Below are 17134 nucleotides of genomic sequence, written 5' to 3'. Positions count from 1 at the left end.
GGGAGAGGCAGTTAATTAAATCGAGGCTGTGGGGCTTGCTGGACAGCTGACGGCCCTGTCTGCAGCCCTCCGATGTCAGATCTAGAATCCTGGGGCCCCTTCTCTCTGCAAACGATGGCCGGCCACAGAGACACTGTTTAACTGGCAAACACCTCACGATTAGCCGCCTTTGTGGGTGACTGTCTTCTGCACGGTGGCCTTCAGATCGGCAGGACAAGGAGATGTCAGGAGTTCAGGTGGGGAAATGGGAGGAAAGAAAGGTTTCTAGCCATATTTTTCGGTTTCAACTAATCAAATTCCCTCTGCCCTCATTATTTTACTCTGTGTTGCAACCCTACATAACTGATAAAATTATTTCTTATGAGAACCTAGAGCGTCACAAAGAGCATCTTTACCTACACAGGAAGGCTTACTCGAAGTGTAAACAAAGCAAATCCCTCTCTGAAACTTCAGAGGACCTTTAGTCTCTGTAATTAATTGGTGGGTACAGCTAGTAAATTCTTGTCTCTCTCCTGTCGAAGTAAGGTTGGATTTGGGGAAGACTCAAAATGGTGATCTTGGAGAAACCATCAATACTGATTTCGCCGGCCCTAACTGCCCTCTGTCTCAGTGCGTGGTGAGTCTTCTCCCAACTTGACACAGTAAATTCCTTGACCGACCTCATGTGATCATTCCCCCAAATTGCACCAAGGCTAATTGATTTAGGGTGCATTGGGGTTTCTCACTGTTATCCCAAATGTTCCTCGTCATTTTTTTTCTTTTTGCATTTTCCCCCAGAATAAAAAGAACGTAATTGTAAAATCCCTCATCAATTTTTTTTTTCTAGCTGTATGTTTCATATATGACTTCAAAATAGAAATGTAAATTAGCAGAACCTCACAGCTCATATATGCAAAATTCTTGGGGGAAATGGCAAATCTTCAAGGATGAGTAAATTATTCCCCCAGAAGGGAAAGGAGAGACGCAGAGGAAAAGCAATCGGGAGGGGTTGGGGGGGGGGGGCGGAAGACGGACGAAGAAAAGCGAAGGCAATGAGAAAATAAAGCTAATTAATTAATTCAGGCTATTAATCTAGACCGAATGTCCTTTGACAATCTCAGAATCAGTGGAGTGTCCCAAGTGGATGTTGACAGGGATGTTGGAATACATTTGGAAAAGAATACCTATATGCTTTTTCCTTTCTTCTATGATCTTATAATCTGGGAAGAATCCAAGAAATATCAATGCTCTGAAGAAAATCTGCCCAAGGTAGATTTCTAGAGGCTTCTTTTGTCCTTTTTCTTCTGAATGACGTAGCTTCCTAACCACGGAACCTACTTATTCTATTGTCCAGATACCCTCTAAAAGAAAGTGGCTTGTGGCGATCCACGCATTCTCCTCGCTGAGCTTCTACTTTTACGAGTCTTTCATATGCCAGTTGTAACAAAAGTGAAAACTCATGTTGACTTAGTTAAAGATACGAATTTTATTAACACGTCTGCAAAGGACCCTTTGAACACATTTATAGCCAAGTAAAGGAATGCTGGGGAATTGGGAGGGAACAGCCATTGATCGAGACTCCAGTATGAGCCCATCGCCCTGTTTGCTGACTTCACATTTGCTCAGCAAAGAAAAATGTTCTTTGTCCATAAAATGGGAAAAACAATGTCTAAGAAACTTGTTCACGGTCCGCAAAATGATAGATGGGAGTGTTTTCTGGGATTGTCTGTCTTTATTTTTCTTTCCAAATTTTTAATGAAGTGTGTGTGGAAACACGAAATGTGACATCCTTAAGACTAACCCTAAGGACACAGATATAAAAGCAGTTATCTTTGAACACACAACTAGGTCTCCCCCGAATTTGGCATATATGAACTCTGAGGTTATTTTAATTTACATTCTTATTCTGAAGTCATACATGAAACATATAACTAGAAAAAAGTTGACAAAGGATTTTATCGTTTTCCTTTTATTCTAAGAAAGTACAAAAAAAGATTATGAAGTATGTCTGAGGTACCCCAATAAACCCTGAATCAATTCTCCTTGGCACGATTTTGGGAAGCCTTCAGGTTGGTTACTTTTAAGATCACATGACATCCCCTTACGAAAATAGACATCACCTCTCTGCACCTGTCTTGCCCTAATGTAAAGGTCCCCAACACAGCTACCCCACTGAGATTTGCCACTTCAGAACTCTTCTTCTCTTGTTCTCATTCCCAACTCAGAAATCGAAACTAACTGATCATGTGTCCCCTTTCCTTGAAAGACTATCCTAGGCTAGATACAGTGACATGCTGATTCCTACTCCAGTTCTATAAAGAAATAACCCTTGCAGATGTGTGTTTATTTCTACATTTAACTGTCTTCCTGTTAGAATTTAACATTTCCAGCAACGAAGGGATGAGGTGATGGGGGGGGGGGCGGATGATCTTAAAGGACACAGGGGCATTGTCCTGTGAATAAGTGGCTTGCATATTCGCTCCCTGCCCCCCAGGGCTCATCCTTTTGCTAAGTCTTTGTCCTGGAGAGCCTGCGGACTGCTCGAGCTGCGAGTGTGATTCTTGGATGGGATCCGAGATTGGTGACTTTACATGTTAATCTCAGGCCCTAGGAACTTAGGTTCTCGTGTCTATGGAATCTGTCGATATCCTTTGATGGGCGCTTACGTTTCATTCACTGAAACACACAGAAGGATGACGACCTTTAAGGAGAATAGAAAGTTGACCAAGGTGCATTGCCTGCCCTTCAAAGGAGTATAGTCTATTACTACTTAATATAAGGTAAAATGTGATAGGTGCATTACAAAACGTGATGTAAATTATGAGGCGAAAGCCATGGGTCCTCGAGCAGATGAGTTCCAGGATTTGAGTCTTTGTATCATGTCCTTTGGACTTAAAGGACACCAAGAACTGGAAGATTCTAGCCTTTACGGGACTCTCTATCTTATTTAGGGAGACTGGATACAGAGATAAGACTGAAATGTCAAACACTTCGAGGGGAACATAACCAACTATTATAAATATCGGACAGCAGGGGTCAAATTCTAGCTCAACACGGGGTTACGAGTGCTTGTTACATGCTTCCTAGAGTGTCGTTGTAGGAACCGATGAGAACTATGTCTTTGAAGATACATTTATTTGAGCCGCTATCATTTTTTCTTGGATACCGCAAGCTTTGGTTGAGTGGATCGTGTATCAAACTGCGGAGGGGATACGGAAGAGAATGGGGCCCGGGTAGAGCTGAGGGTGACTGAAAACCTTGCATGGAAGGGGGTTTTCGCTGCGTGGATTGGAGCAAGGTTCCTCCTGACCTGGGCAAATGATAAGGGCAGAACCCAGCCAGTGAAGGGTGGAGGATTGACGTAGTTTCTGAGAAAGAACAGAGAAGTGAGAGGACTTTGAGAGTGTGACTGTTCCCATCTTAAGCCTCAGATGGGCCGCCAACCAGAAGGCCACAGTGATCACTCTGAAAACTGTGAGTTGGGCGTGCCAGGTTGGGGATTTTGCAAACAATGGGACGAGAGTGTGCCTGGTCTGACTGGGTAGTCGCTTGAGACACAGCTTTTGCTTAGAGGTGGAAAGAAAAGTCTAGAGTTGCCAGATCTGCATTTTTAAGGAAAACTTTTTATTTTTATTCAAACCGTCTAAAATTTTAAATGTTGTCCACTACTAAAATGTAGAATCTTTCCTACAGATGCGTTAAAAAAAAGAAGATGCCCCCATCCTCTTCGGTGACATAGAGAGCTCTGAGTGGATTAATTTGCCTTATCTATTTTTTTTTTTTTCTGGCAGTATCAAGCGATTGAGAAAAATCTCTGTAGCTATTGTGGAAAACATGAACAAAAATCCCCAGTTTTCCACTTTGAAATATTTGCCAAGTTATCTGATCTGTTTCATCACCAATTTCCTATGGGAGGAAGATGTATGACATATTGGAAATATAAACTGCTAAACGGTGTACACGAAATAAATGTGCAGTTTTCGTTCTACCGTGATTCTGAATTTCTTGTTTTTTTTTTCTTTCTTTTTTTTTCAGTCCTGAATATATGTATCCCTGATGCTCACTTATTTACATATATTTGTATTATGCCTGTTATATCATCTATGGTAAAACAACTCTCTCTGTTTCCTTTTTTTACTTTTATGGAAAACCAGAAAAAAAATTGGTAACAGAATGACGAGCCCAGGATCTTTCTCACGAGTCCCATAATCTAACCTTGCTATTGACACAGACTTTGTAGAGAAAATAAACTCACACCGAAACAAAAACAAAACCAAAAGCAAAAACAAAAACAAAAGCAAAAACAGAGCATCGCAACAGATTCTCCCGGGTAGCAAGATGTCACACGATGGGACCCGGCTTCGTTTCGGCTGAGTCCCACCCTCTTCAGCCTGAGACTCTGCAAAAGTGCAGCCTTCCCACTGCCCAGTGTCAAATGCATCCTCCTATGATACTGTAAAGGCTCACGCCTTGGTCTGGTCATTACTGTTTTCCTAGAATCGATTGATCGTTAGGGATTAACCGGAGAAGGCAGAGAAGGAGCAGGTGCTCCAACCTGGCTATCACCGAGGCAGTAATCATCATAGTGATGGCTCGTGCTGCATTAAGAAATGTGGCACCAAGTACCCATTTCAGCCTGAACAGGTCGTAAATATATCCCTTCTCTTCAATGGCCCTATTAATTTGCAAGTGCTTAGATGTGAAATCCAGCATCGGAGTCTACGTACCCTACCAATTAGAAGAAGCCACCTTGTCCTCCTCAGACTCTCACGGTGCTGTTTGGTTGAACAGATAATGATAATTTAACTTCGGAAAACCTTGTCATTGTAAAAAGAATTAAAATGATAACTCTTCCACGATCTTGGTGTGCAGCTTTCTATAGACTCTGGTGTCCCGAATCTCAAGTAATATTCCTCTGTCGCCCCATATCCCCAGGTCCTGGATAAAAATGAAATGTGCATTTCATAAGGAGATCCCACTGGGCGGTAATAAGAAAAAGCATTCACTCATAGTCAATCGGTGAAAGCTTTGGGGATGGGCTGAAGTCACCATCTTCTTCTTCTTTTTATAAGGACATGGATAAAAAAAAAAATTAAAAATGAAAATATATCTCAACCTCCCACCAGATCCAGCTGGCTAGGGAAATAGATGGAGCTACATCCTTAATAATATGAAGATAATTTCCAATGGATTATTTTAGAATTAGTAGAAGCGTCATCAATCACCTCAGCTATAATAACTGAAAATTATAGTCAATGTAATATGAGTTCTTTTAAGCATAACCTGAGGTCGTAGGAAAACATAAACTTGATGCCATTATTTGTCTCTCTCAACCAATAAAAAAAGGAGTAAATATATATATTTTTTCTATTAAATTTATTAAATATCTGGCAACACTAGGCCTTTGAAGGATCAGGATTTCTGTTTTCAGAGTTGTCAATAATATTGAAAACAGAAATTGCCCAAAGGCTATTTTAAGTATTTTAAAAATGGAAAGAAATACTTAATTGCATATTTCTAATTTTTTAGATAGGCCTTTGAATTAGCTTTTTTTTTAAAAAGCATCTTGTTATAGGGAACTGACCTAGCAGTAGGTGTAAATAAATCAGTTTTCAAAATCGACAAATCGTCCCCAGAGTGGTCAAACATATTTCACACGGGCATACTTCTGTCTGCATAAAAGTGAACAGAACCGTCTCCCCAAAATTTGAAATCTAGGAAACACGATTCAGGTGCGTTTTTGTAAATATCTAGTACAAAGCTTTCTTTTCATTTTGCCCACCAGGAAACCAATTCTAGAGCCAATATTATAGCATATCTTATGCCACTCCAAAACATTTGGGGACTTTCATTCATTCCGATTCACTGCAAAAAGAATTTCATCCTGTCTCAGCTTATTATAAGCAGATGCCACTAAATATATTGGGGAAAAAAAAATTTCAATGGTCCCAGAAAAGTCCAACATCAAAAAATATCTACGCTTAAAACAATAGTTGTTTCTAGAGACCTTGGTGGATCCCAGTGCTCTGGAACCTTCTCCTGGGCTGTGAACAATTGAAGATTTATTCGAGCTCTCTGCACACTGGGAAATGAAGACCCAGAAGCTCATTATCATGTCTATTAAAAAGCAGAAACTGGGGTACATCTAAGAAAAGATGTATTACTTTTTAAACCTCACTGCAAACCGCAGTCCAATAGGGACTTGAACTATATAAAAATACTCTCAGTAGTAGGGGGTGGGAGGGGGGTGGGGTGGAGAGTCACTCTCCCAAACAGCGAGAAAATAGAAGCCACTGAGTTCCATTGTTGTCATGGCTTTGGAATGGTGGCTTTCTCTGAGTTTCTCGAAAAAGGCTTTTTGAAGCCAGACTTTTGGTTTGATCAGGGGACTGGATGCGACCTACTCTAATAACTTAGGGGACCACGCTCTCGGGGGGGGGGGGGGGTGAGGCAGGGTTTGATTGGCAATGACCAGTTAAATTCTAGTTAACCCCAATTATAAACCCTCACCTTTGCTAATTGGATTAATTTGTCAGCAGGCAATACACTCACCAAGTGTAGTGGAGCCAACTTTGTGCCACTTTATTATGAGATAAAAATCATTATTGTGGCATGGCTGATTTCTTAGGAGTGGATCTATAATCCATTCCTGCAAAGGTGGAACGAAGTTGAATTTCACTATAAAATTGGAAAAGCCATTCATTATAGCCGTCCTCTTCATAGCCCGAAACAGAAAAAAAAAAAAAAAAAATGCCCAGTAAGCAAATTCTCTCTCAATTAGAAGCTTTCCAAACTCGAGGTTTAATGAAACCTTAATTACAGTCAATGGAAACTCATGTTCAGAAAAAAAATTTAAAGGTGCTCAGACGTGTCCTTTTATTTCCCTCTTGACTGATCCAAGTGGATCGACGATTTCCAACTCTTCCAATTTTTTTTTTTTTTACTGCGTTTTGTGTACAGAAGAGACACAAAGCAGAAAAACCTGTCGCATGCACACGGCCATCTCGCCACCCCCGAAGGCGAGCAGTGGTGACTTTCTCGTTAAAATGGTAAACGTATCGCTACGCTGCTTCCAACGGTTCGTAAGGACTGAGCGAAATCCGCAGGCACAGTTTGTCAGACTCAGCATTAATATTAAAAATGTGATTTTATGTTTCTAACTCCGTTAGGGGACTTGTGAATGGGCGTAGTCTGAGCGAAACGGAAGAAAGAGGTCTATCGTGTGGTGGAAACAAGATTTTGCAAAAGAAATGCAAGGCGGGGTGAACAGAGAATCCGCTCGACTTGAGAATATGTTACGAAGGCCACAGGATAGAGTGTTCTAGAACTGACCAAAGAGCCAAGGGCTGTCGCCAGCGCTGTCTGCCAACGGAGTGAACCGGCGCCCCGTAAGCCTGGGTGGGTTCATGGTGCTGTGTGCATTATTGGAAGGACAGAAGAAATAATGTGGACTTTTCTGCTTTTATCTACTCCGCAAAAGGGGGCGTGGGAAATTAGCCATTCCATAGATATTCATGGAGACTACGGATTGTATTTAGGTAGTTCACCTTTTTTCTCCTCTTTTTTTTTTTTTCTTTTGTAAGAGGAATGCAAAGAACAGTGCATTATTTAGATTCTTTGCCTTTGCAAACAAAGCAATTCGGAGGCAGGAGATGGTAAAAAATGATCAGATTGTGGAAATTAATGACGAGATCCTATGCTTCGTGTGTGTGTGTGTGTGTGTGTGTGTGTGTGTGTGTGTGTGTGATCTACCTAGGACCAGGGCCTTGACTGTTCCTTCTCTATAACCCCAGCCAGACCTTGTCATCACCTGTTGACGATAGAGAAGCAAGGAAGCCAAGTGTCGGGATCAGGGTACAATAATGCCTGTTGACAATAAATTATCAAAACAATAATCATGTTTAGCCAATCCCTTTGTGTAAAACTGTTATTATGATTCCAGTGCCAGCTGTCTGAAACTTTAATTTAAGTGCTTGCTGGAGGCGAGACATTTGGAATGCTAGTTTAGAATGTTTTATAGCTCAAGCAATATGTTTTACCAACCTCAAATACTGTGATGATGGTTTCAATGGTGACTATAATTTGTACGTGGGGGGCTCCAGGGTGAGTCTTGCTTTCCCAGGAGAGCGTCTGCTGCATCAAAATTCAGACATTTCTGGGCTATCTGGAGCAGCCTCGCTTAAGGGGAGTCTTGGAGCTAAGTCTACCTGCCCACAGGTAAGCCCCGCAGGTGGGACATCACTTCAAGTTGCTGCCAATGAGAAGCTCCCTCAGAAACAGAAATGTCCCGTGGAAAGCATGGCGCCGGAGAGGTTGCGGTCTAGTGTTAGGCAGAGAAGGCGGAACTAGATCCTGACAGGTTGTTATCAGCACATATTTAGGTCACCCTAATAATGGGTGAGCGCCGTGGGGGCATACGAAGAACAAAGACACGACTCTACTTTCAAGATGTACCTATAGGAATGTTTGCAAGAGTCCTAGTCATATATAAATGACGCGCACTCTGAATTCGGAAATGATTATGGCAATTTCAGGTTAGGTATAACTTATCATTTGATATTGGACTATTAGCAAGGTAGTAGAATTGTGGAGCCATCTATAAAATAATATCAATAACATTATTCGTGTCATTTTAGAATTTACGAAGCATCTCCTATCATCTTATTATTATAACGGCATGTTCGTCATGATAAAACCTCAATTAATAGTAAAAAAAAAAGTCAGAGCTTTCGAGAGGTGAGATGACCGGCTAGGTCACATATTGCCAGCAGACCGAGGTCTGAAGCCGGGTGTCTTGAGTCTACCAGTCACACGTGCAAATTGCAGCTTTTGCAATTCCGTTTCTAGTCACTGAATCATCAAAAATATTTTCGAGTGATCCTTGGTAGACTTTGCCTTTCATTTACAGACACTAAGGCAAACAGTGAATATATATATATATTCAAAATTCAATCTCTACATTTCCAGGAAAAAGTACTTTTTAACTAGACACCTCTAATTTCTAATAACTATTTTGTGCATAGCATAGGTACTCGATGAATCTTGGGAATAGCTTGACACCTAAACTACAAACCCTGTTGGATCTCCCCTCCCCCCCATGGAAACAGTCTAATTTAAGTTCTAGAACTGTCTCCTGAAATTCTACAAGCTAAAACCTGCCGGTAGAAACAGGTAAGAGAGCATGCCAAAGCTACGACAATAAACGTTGTTCCGACGACAGTCATTGTCAAGTCGAATGACTCAGACAAAAGCAATTGTCTCATGAATTCTCCTAATATAAGGCCTTCACATATGCATTGGTCATATGTATGACAGACAAATTGCTGGGAAAAATTTATGTGTCCGTCACCCCAGTGTGGGGCACCGAGGAGAGGTTTAATAAATATTAGATTCACAAATCAATATCAACATGTTTTATTTTATTGGCACTGGGGAGGCTTGCGTCTTGAAGGAATTCCAGAGGAGATGTTATATAAAGCAATGACTCCTGCTCTCTCCTCTCAGTGTTGGTTTATGATTCTGGCTGCTTACGGTAGACCCCGTGACCAAGGTGCTCTTGGAGCTGTGGCTGGAAGGCTGATCAGAATCTGACTGACAGGTGAAGAGGGAGGGGGTGTGAGGCCTAGACTGGGACATACTCATCAGCCATGTCACGCCTGCGTGGCTGTCCTCATACTGCTCTTAGCCTGGAAGCCCATGGTGTCTCCCCACGTGGCCCCCTGCCGACCTTCCTAAGGGTACAGCTCCTGCTCGCAGAGAGCACTCAGGCCTTGTCAGGAGGCTTCCATCCTACCTGCTCCTCCTTTACTGACCTCTTTATATTATCACATCGCACTGAGAGGATACACCTGTGCATTGCCCCCTAGACTATTTGACCTGAGGTCAAGTTCTCTGTCTTTGCAGATCCAGCACCCAGTGCGTGGCCTGCCACAAAGCATACGCTCATGAAGTGCGTACAGATCTGAAGACCCCACAAGTCATCTGTCTGGTATCGCGGGGGAACGGTGGGCTATCGAGTCCATAACCAACAGCTCTGCGCCTTCCCCGGGCAAAGTCCGTTCACCAGGAGTGATAGGTGCTCTCTGTCCTAATCCCACTCTCAACTCGTTTGGCATTTTGAAAGAAAACTACCTTTCACCAGTGGATGGGGTTTCCTCTCTTTGAGGCGTTGTCAAATTTTAGCATCCTGAAATTTCTTCTACTGCCAAGGAAGGAACAGTCCAAGTTTTACCAAACTGAATTGGTCTCGAAAAGGACTCAGAAGCTCTAGGCAGGGGGGGGTGGAGGGCAGTTTTGTGAGAACTTTCTTCTCCAGGCAAGGGAAATGATGAAAGACATAATGCAAATGGATGCCCAGGTCACCATATGCCTCTCTGCCTGTATTAGTATACTGGTGAAACAAAGTAACTATTTTTAAAAACAATTTTTACTCAGAAACACACGCGCGCGCGCGCACACACACACACACACAGATACACACACCTCAAAAGGATAAAAGATTATTTTGAAATAAGAAATATTTCTGTCTCCATTGTGTTTTAGAACCAAATGGACTTCAAGTACATTTTTCATAGTTCCCTTACTTTCATATAATGCATTAAATAAGTACGCGACGCCTCTCAGACAGAGCCAGAAATTTCGCTCCTGTGACTGGGGTCAAAATCTCACTAAAGAGTTGTGATTCTTGGATTGATTTGTATCATTTCTTTATTCACTCCTTTTTTCAATTATTTCTTTTCTTCCTTGACCTAGAGAGGAGGCCACCGACTAACAAAAGCTCTGGTGCCATTGAAACTCTGGACGGATAATTCTGCCCCACACTGCCAAGTTGAGAACCTTATCTCTTTCTCCACTGTCGAGTAAAAACTTATAGGAAAAAAAGAGAGGTTATCAGTTCTACGCTTCATTGTCTCTTGTGATGCAGATTAAATGGTTATAACTTCACTGGACGCCAATCTACTTGACATCTGTCAAAAGGCTGGGGTCACCTTCTTCCATTAGCCGGGGTCTCCATTTCAACGGTCCCCTCCATGCCCATATTCATGTCAGATATAATTGTCTACTTCTTGTCAATCTTCCCGTTAATGGGAAATCAACAAGTGCTGAGAGGAAGCATCTTTCTCTTCTGTGTGTTGCAAAGATCGAATGCTGCCTCTTTTCGGGGACATAAAGAGCAAAGAGTGAAAAGGAAAGATAGAGCCTGGACTCCTTGTCATCTAACGACCCTTTCATTCAGTTTCCAACTCAGAGGCTTGCTATCGGGCTCACCTCTAAGACACGGAATAGCTTTGCAACGACAATGCGGCGAACGATCCGACTTCATTTCGGGGTGTGATCTATCTCGCCCCAAATCGCTATGGCGTTAGACAATACATAGAAATTCTGAATGGGCAAAACGAGGTTGGGCACCGCATAGACACGGTCTGTCTTTGGAAACCAGGTCTGGCATTTGGTTTCGGTGCGAAGAAGTGTCCGGTTATGACGTGCTGGACCTGGCACCCCAGCCTCAGATCCACGAAGATGCACGCGGATCTGGCGGCTTAAAACCTGTTTGTGACATATCCACAAATTATGCATCTCTTGTAGACTTTAGAATCTTGTGGAGAAGGGATGGAAATGCGAGTTCTTAACCCTACTTTCGACTCCTTGAAATTCTTGGGGATGCGTGGCTGATCCTGGGTCCCGTCAGAGGAGAGTGAGTGTCCTGTCCTTTGCTATGTGCGATCAAGCTCGTGAGTTTCTTCCAGATCACCACCCCCCCTTCCCCAAATGCGTTTTTGAATCTGAGAATCTCATTGGTTAGTTACAAAATCAAGAGGAGTTGATAAAGGGTGTGGTTCAAATAGGAACACCGCATGTCGAAGATGTATTCTGAGACAAAAACACCAATTTTAACAACTAAAGACCCTGGATACTCCTGATCCCGAAAAATCTCTCACTAAGTTCCGGTCACACTTTTGCTGAATGCTCTCTGTGGTCATCTTCTTCTAAACATAAAAACAACGTTCCTCATCTAAGCAGTTTTAGTACCTGTATAATTCAGGCATTGCAGATGATTTTATTCGTTTGATTTCTAGGTTCATTCCAACACGCTGACAATTGCATTTATATCTTCAATTCATAAAATCGGTAGTAAGAAAAGTATAGAATAGCTTGCTGGAAGCGAACTGCATGGCTAACCAGTGTGACAGCTTTTCCCGTTGGCTTAGAGGAAGTGACCTTGATGTGGACATGCTGTCTATCATTATTATATTTATTATTATGTAGTATTAAATAGTATGTATTTATTATGTATGCATATTATATGAGATACATATTACATGATATATACATATTACATGATATGTACATATTATATGATATATAAATATATGATATATAGATATTATATGATATATAGATATTATATGATATATACTATACTACGTGTACATAGTTATATGCATATGGATGCTATACACTAGTCTATTCAATGTGTCATATAATATATGTAAAGTTAATATGTTTATAAAATATAAATAAATATAAAATTTATATAAAATATAAATAAATATATGTTATGTATATATAAATATATAAATATATATTATAATGTATATGTATAATGTATAATTCATAAAATGGTGCATGGTATATATATATATCTAACGAACGAGATACCCCGAGTTAAACACGCTGATGCCAGGTCACGCTGTCTGACACGGGGCTGGTGTTTATGTAAGGGATGCACCACATGGTGCTACAAATGCCACATTTCCACAAGGCGGGGTCGCCTCGCCGCCACCTCCCTCTGTCCAGTCACACACGCCCTATTTTACGATCGTTCTGCCACTTGTGTGTGATCGAATCTGTTAACGGCCACAGCGTGGCCCCTCGTCCCTGCCCCGGAGTCGTGCCAGGTTCCATCGTGGAGGCTGAGCAGAAATAAACGCCGGCCACCGGCACGTCACTCCGGAGGTAAAAGGCGAGGGCACATCCTCTCTCACCGTTCGCAGAGCAGGCTCTGCAAACGCCCCTCTCCGGAGTTTCTGCTTTTCTCATTCTATTTCCTCCCAGAATCTGTTTGCAAAACATTTTATGGAATTGGCAAGTTATCTGCGCTGCTTTCGCAATGCAGTCTCCCTAATTCAATTGCAATTATTTGTAAACTGCCGCCATAACTCTTCCTTGGCTAATGTCTGCAAACTGTTTACTAAACAATAAACTTAATCATGCATTCATCGTGGCAAACGTCTCCAAATGGCTGCGGAGTCGAGCTGACTTGGCGTTTTCGCCTATTTGCAAATCCACGAAGGATGTTTTCTGAATAGACACCAAGTCCTATAACACTTAGTCATTCGATTTGCCGCACCTCTGCTGATCTGTCGCAAGCTGGGGCGGCCTCTTTCACGGGTCAGCCAATGTGTGGTGTCGGTACTGGGAGATTTAGAGCAAACTGGGCTGGCATGAAGCATCGGAAGTGGTGAATGAAGTCTGCCAGCACGGCTCACGCGGTAGTCAGGTCACATAACAACACATGCACATTCGCTTAGCACACCAAGCAAGCGCCTGCTATCCTTAAGACCCTGTGCGACACTCATTGAGAGGCACGGGCCGTGAAGACAATCAGTGATCGGATTGGATGCGAGAAAGAAGTAAGATCACAACAGCTTGGCATCGACAAACCTAGAGATTTGAAGAACTCGTAGAGATTTGAAGGACTCTTGGAGAGAGGGTACTTTTAGTGGAGAGTAGGATACGACAACTTAACGGAGGATATAGAAAAAATGGTGGAAAGAGGTCCCAGTTGTTACGAGCTCATGGAAATGAGGGGCAGCCTTTTAAGAAGCCTCAGGTGGTCCCTGGATGAAACGCCAGAAGGTCCGACTCCCCCAACACAATCCCGATTCAGATCATTTCGCCTTAAACATTAACACCTCTCCGCCATCCTCATTCTCTGCTCACGAACTTGATGGATAAATTAATGGGAAAGGAAACAAATAATCAGAGAACTTCCCCATATTTGGCCCCATGTCTGTACCCATATGGTCAGCCTGGTTTTCCTCCTGTGACTACGAATAATTGCTACGCTCCTAAGTCAAGCCGGCCTCTCGTGTGCTACATCTCACGCCTTCCTGTCTGCTCAAGGACACGGGTCCAGTGACTCCTTCCTCTCTCCTGCACGTCCAGTAGGCGGATACTTCACTTCCTCACGTCTTAAAAAACGTTCTCTCCTGACTCCGCATCTTTCGCAGGTCCTTTTCTTTGTCTGTTCCTGCTGCTTCCAACACCTTTCCTCCTGATCTTTCTTTTCCTCAACAATCAAATTATTATTTTCTTTTAATTGGGGTATGTTACGCTATTAACGTTTCGAACAAGCGTTTCTTTTAGAAGTCTGACATATTTTTGTTCATCTTGCTTTTTAAAAGTTTCTGGACAAAATTCATCAGAACTTTTGTTTAACTTTTTTAATCGAGATAAAATTGTCTCAATTCTCATTACATTCGTGTAAGATGTACGACATAATGATTCGATATTTGTATATATTACAAAATGATGATCAAAGTAAGTCTAGTTGACACCTGTCACCATACTTTGTTATGTATTTTATTTTTCTATGATGAAAACTTTTGACGACTACTCTTTTAGCAAATTTTGAATATATAATACAGTATTATTAACCACAGTCACCATGCTTGCCCGCCTCCAGCCTCTGCCTTTGGCAATCTGTACTCTATGTCTGTGAATTAGAGTTTTATTTCTTTTGTTTCTTTTCTTTTTTCTTTTTATTTAAGATTCTATATTCTCCCACTTTTTCTTGAATTCGGTCAAATCAGTCTCTCGCACATCACCTCTTTACTGAACTAGCTCTTATCAAGGTCGACGGTGACTTCCACAGGGCGAGATCCATGAGTCAGCTCATGGTTCTCTTACTACACACCTGATCGCTGCCTCGTCCCAAAACTCTTGCCACTTTTGGCGTTCAGAACACCACTTTCTCTGGGTTTTCCTCCCACGTCACCGAACTCCACTTCCGTTTTGTGGCTGGTACCTCCTCATCCTCCTGACTTCGAAAAGTTAGCACACCCCAGGAACTGGTGTTTAGACCTCTCCTCATCTCTACCCACAGGGACTTCCGGTGGAACCCCTTCCTGCTTTTGGCTTTAAAGATCGTCTAAAAGCCGATGACTCCAAAATCGTATCTCCAGCCTCGACTTTAACTCCAGGTATTATGTATTTACTTGTCACATCCACCTCAGCATCCGAAAGGTATCTCAACTTCACCATTCCTAGAAGCAAACTTATGACTCCTCCCTAAACAGCTCTCTCTCTCAAACCTCCCTGCTCCTCCTCCAGTCTCGTCTTAGTCAATGGCAGCTTCACCCAGTTTCCCAAGCAAAAACGGGGCAGATATTCTTGTCTGTTTTCTCTCTCTCACGCCTCTGAGGCAATCCACCAGAAAATGCTGCCAAGCCTCCATTCGAAATACATCTAGCAGCTCACAACCTCTCGCTACCATCGTGGTCCAGACAGTGATCATTTCCTGCCTACGCTATTACTGTAGCCTCCTACCAGGTCTCTCTGCCTCCAAGCCTGCCTCTCCCGAGTCTCTTCTCAACCCAGCAGCCAGGGTGACTCTTTGAAAATACAGTTTATGCCAGTCTTCTGCTCAGAGGCCTCTGATGGTTTTCTAGTCTTCGCCAAGAGTAAAAGCCAAAGTCCTCTCCATGGCGTAAAGGTCCTGCGTGATCTGGACCCTAGTAATGCTTCAATTTCTGCTTCTCGTTACTGACACAGGCCTTCTTCTAAATCTGTATGACTTGCTCCTTCAGTACTTTTAAGTTTCTGCTCAAATGTCACCTTTTTATGAGAAATGATATATAATATATAAAATAATAGCCCCTAACGTCAGCACTCTGTATCCTTACTCTGCTTTATTGCCTCCCGTATCATCATCTGATGATATTTACTTATTTATGCATTTATTGCATCCGCCTAATCAAGTGCTTAGGATCTGAGACTATTTTTGTCTCCGCTCTACATTCTAATGCCACCACTTCGAAAAGCCCCCGTCATGTGGTTCATGTTTAATAAATATTTAAATGAGTAAAACTCGACTGAATAAAAGTTAAATGGTGCCTAGCACACTACTGAGAATATCACGTTTGTTTAACAAACATTTGTTGAAAGAACGAATGAATAAATGAGTGAATGAATGAATGAATGAGCTTTGAGGACCAGGGAGACTAATCCCCACTGGTGGGCAGAAGACAAGAGCCAGTAGGGGAAAGACAGAAACAGGAAGTAGTTGGTGGGACACGTGTAAACACATGATCACAAGGAAGCCCTGGACGGCAGGACCTCAGGGTCTCACAGCATCAGCGACTCGCTGGGATGCTGATCACGTGATTCACCCGAGTGGGACAGGGCAGAGGAACTGGGCTCCTCAGGACCAGCTAATGAGAGGGGCTCTCAGGTCAGGGGTTATCAAGAAGCTGAATCCAGGAAATCAACCAGAGTTAGAAAATGGGTCACCAGAACCAAAGGTCCACAGTCGGATCGAGGAAGAACCGTGGCTGGCTCCGGACTCCTGAGAAGGCAGCTTGGAGCAGACAGAGCGACAGGTTCCGGGCGAGGAAGCCAGTCATGCACACGTGGAGATTTCCGATGGAATGGGGCGTGTATTCTAGGCCTAACACCCCAGCTCCACTCGAGAGAAACACAGAGCATGACCATGTCGTGTGTCCTGGCTCGAAATCCTATTCATTCAGCCCCAGACATAAACCTCTACGTGGTGTAACCAGCTCCCCCCCGGCGCGGGTGTCTGCCTGCAGGAGATGTGCTTACGTCAGGCCAGACTCGGCAAAGCTGGAGCCCCGATTGGCCAGCTCTGTGAGGGCCTCACCTGGGAACCCCACTGCATTCCGCTGGAATCAGACAGTTCCCCCTTGGAAAACCGGCCACAAAGTACAACTTGTAAAGCACCCCGAACCGCACCAGCAAACCAGCCAGGAAGCACAGCTCCCCCCGGCTTTCCAAAGTGAGGAACACAGAGCTCAGCATCCGCATGCGAGGTGCCCCTGGCCGGGCGCCGTCCTCCCCCTCGTCAGAGTCCCTGTCCCCCTGCCACTGTGCCCAGCGCCTCCTCACAGCCACACGACCACAGCTACAAACA

General features: G+C 43.0%; 1 protein-coding gene across 5 annotated transcripts in view; it reads right to left on the bottom strand.

Annotated features, from left to right (window-relative positions):
- LOC107509365 overlaps nt 1-17134 on the bottom strand; it is a 951183-nt gene that overhangs the window by 99481 nt on the left and 834568 nt on the right. The gene's annotated exons all lie outside the window — the stretch shown is intronic.

Source organism: Rousettus aegyptiacus, unplaced genomic scaffold (genome assembly GCF_014176215.1).
Source record: "Rousettus aegyptiacus isolate mRouAeg1 unplaced genomic scaffold, mRouAeg1.p scaffold_m13_p_14, whole genome shotgun sequence".
NCBI lineage: Eukaryota > Metazoa > Chordata > Mammalia > Chiroptera > Pteropodidae > Rousettus > Rousettus aegyptiacus.
Note: the sequence above shows the minus strand (reverse complement) of the source record. Positions and strands in the feature narration are given on the sequence as shown.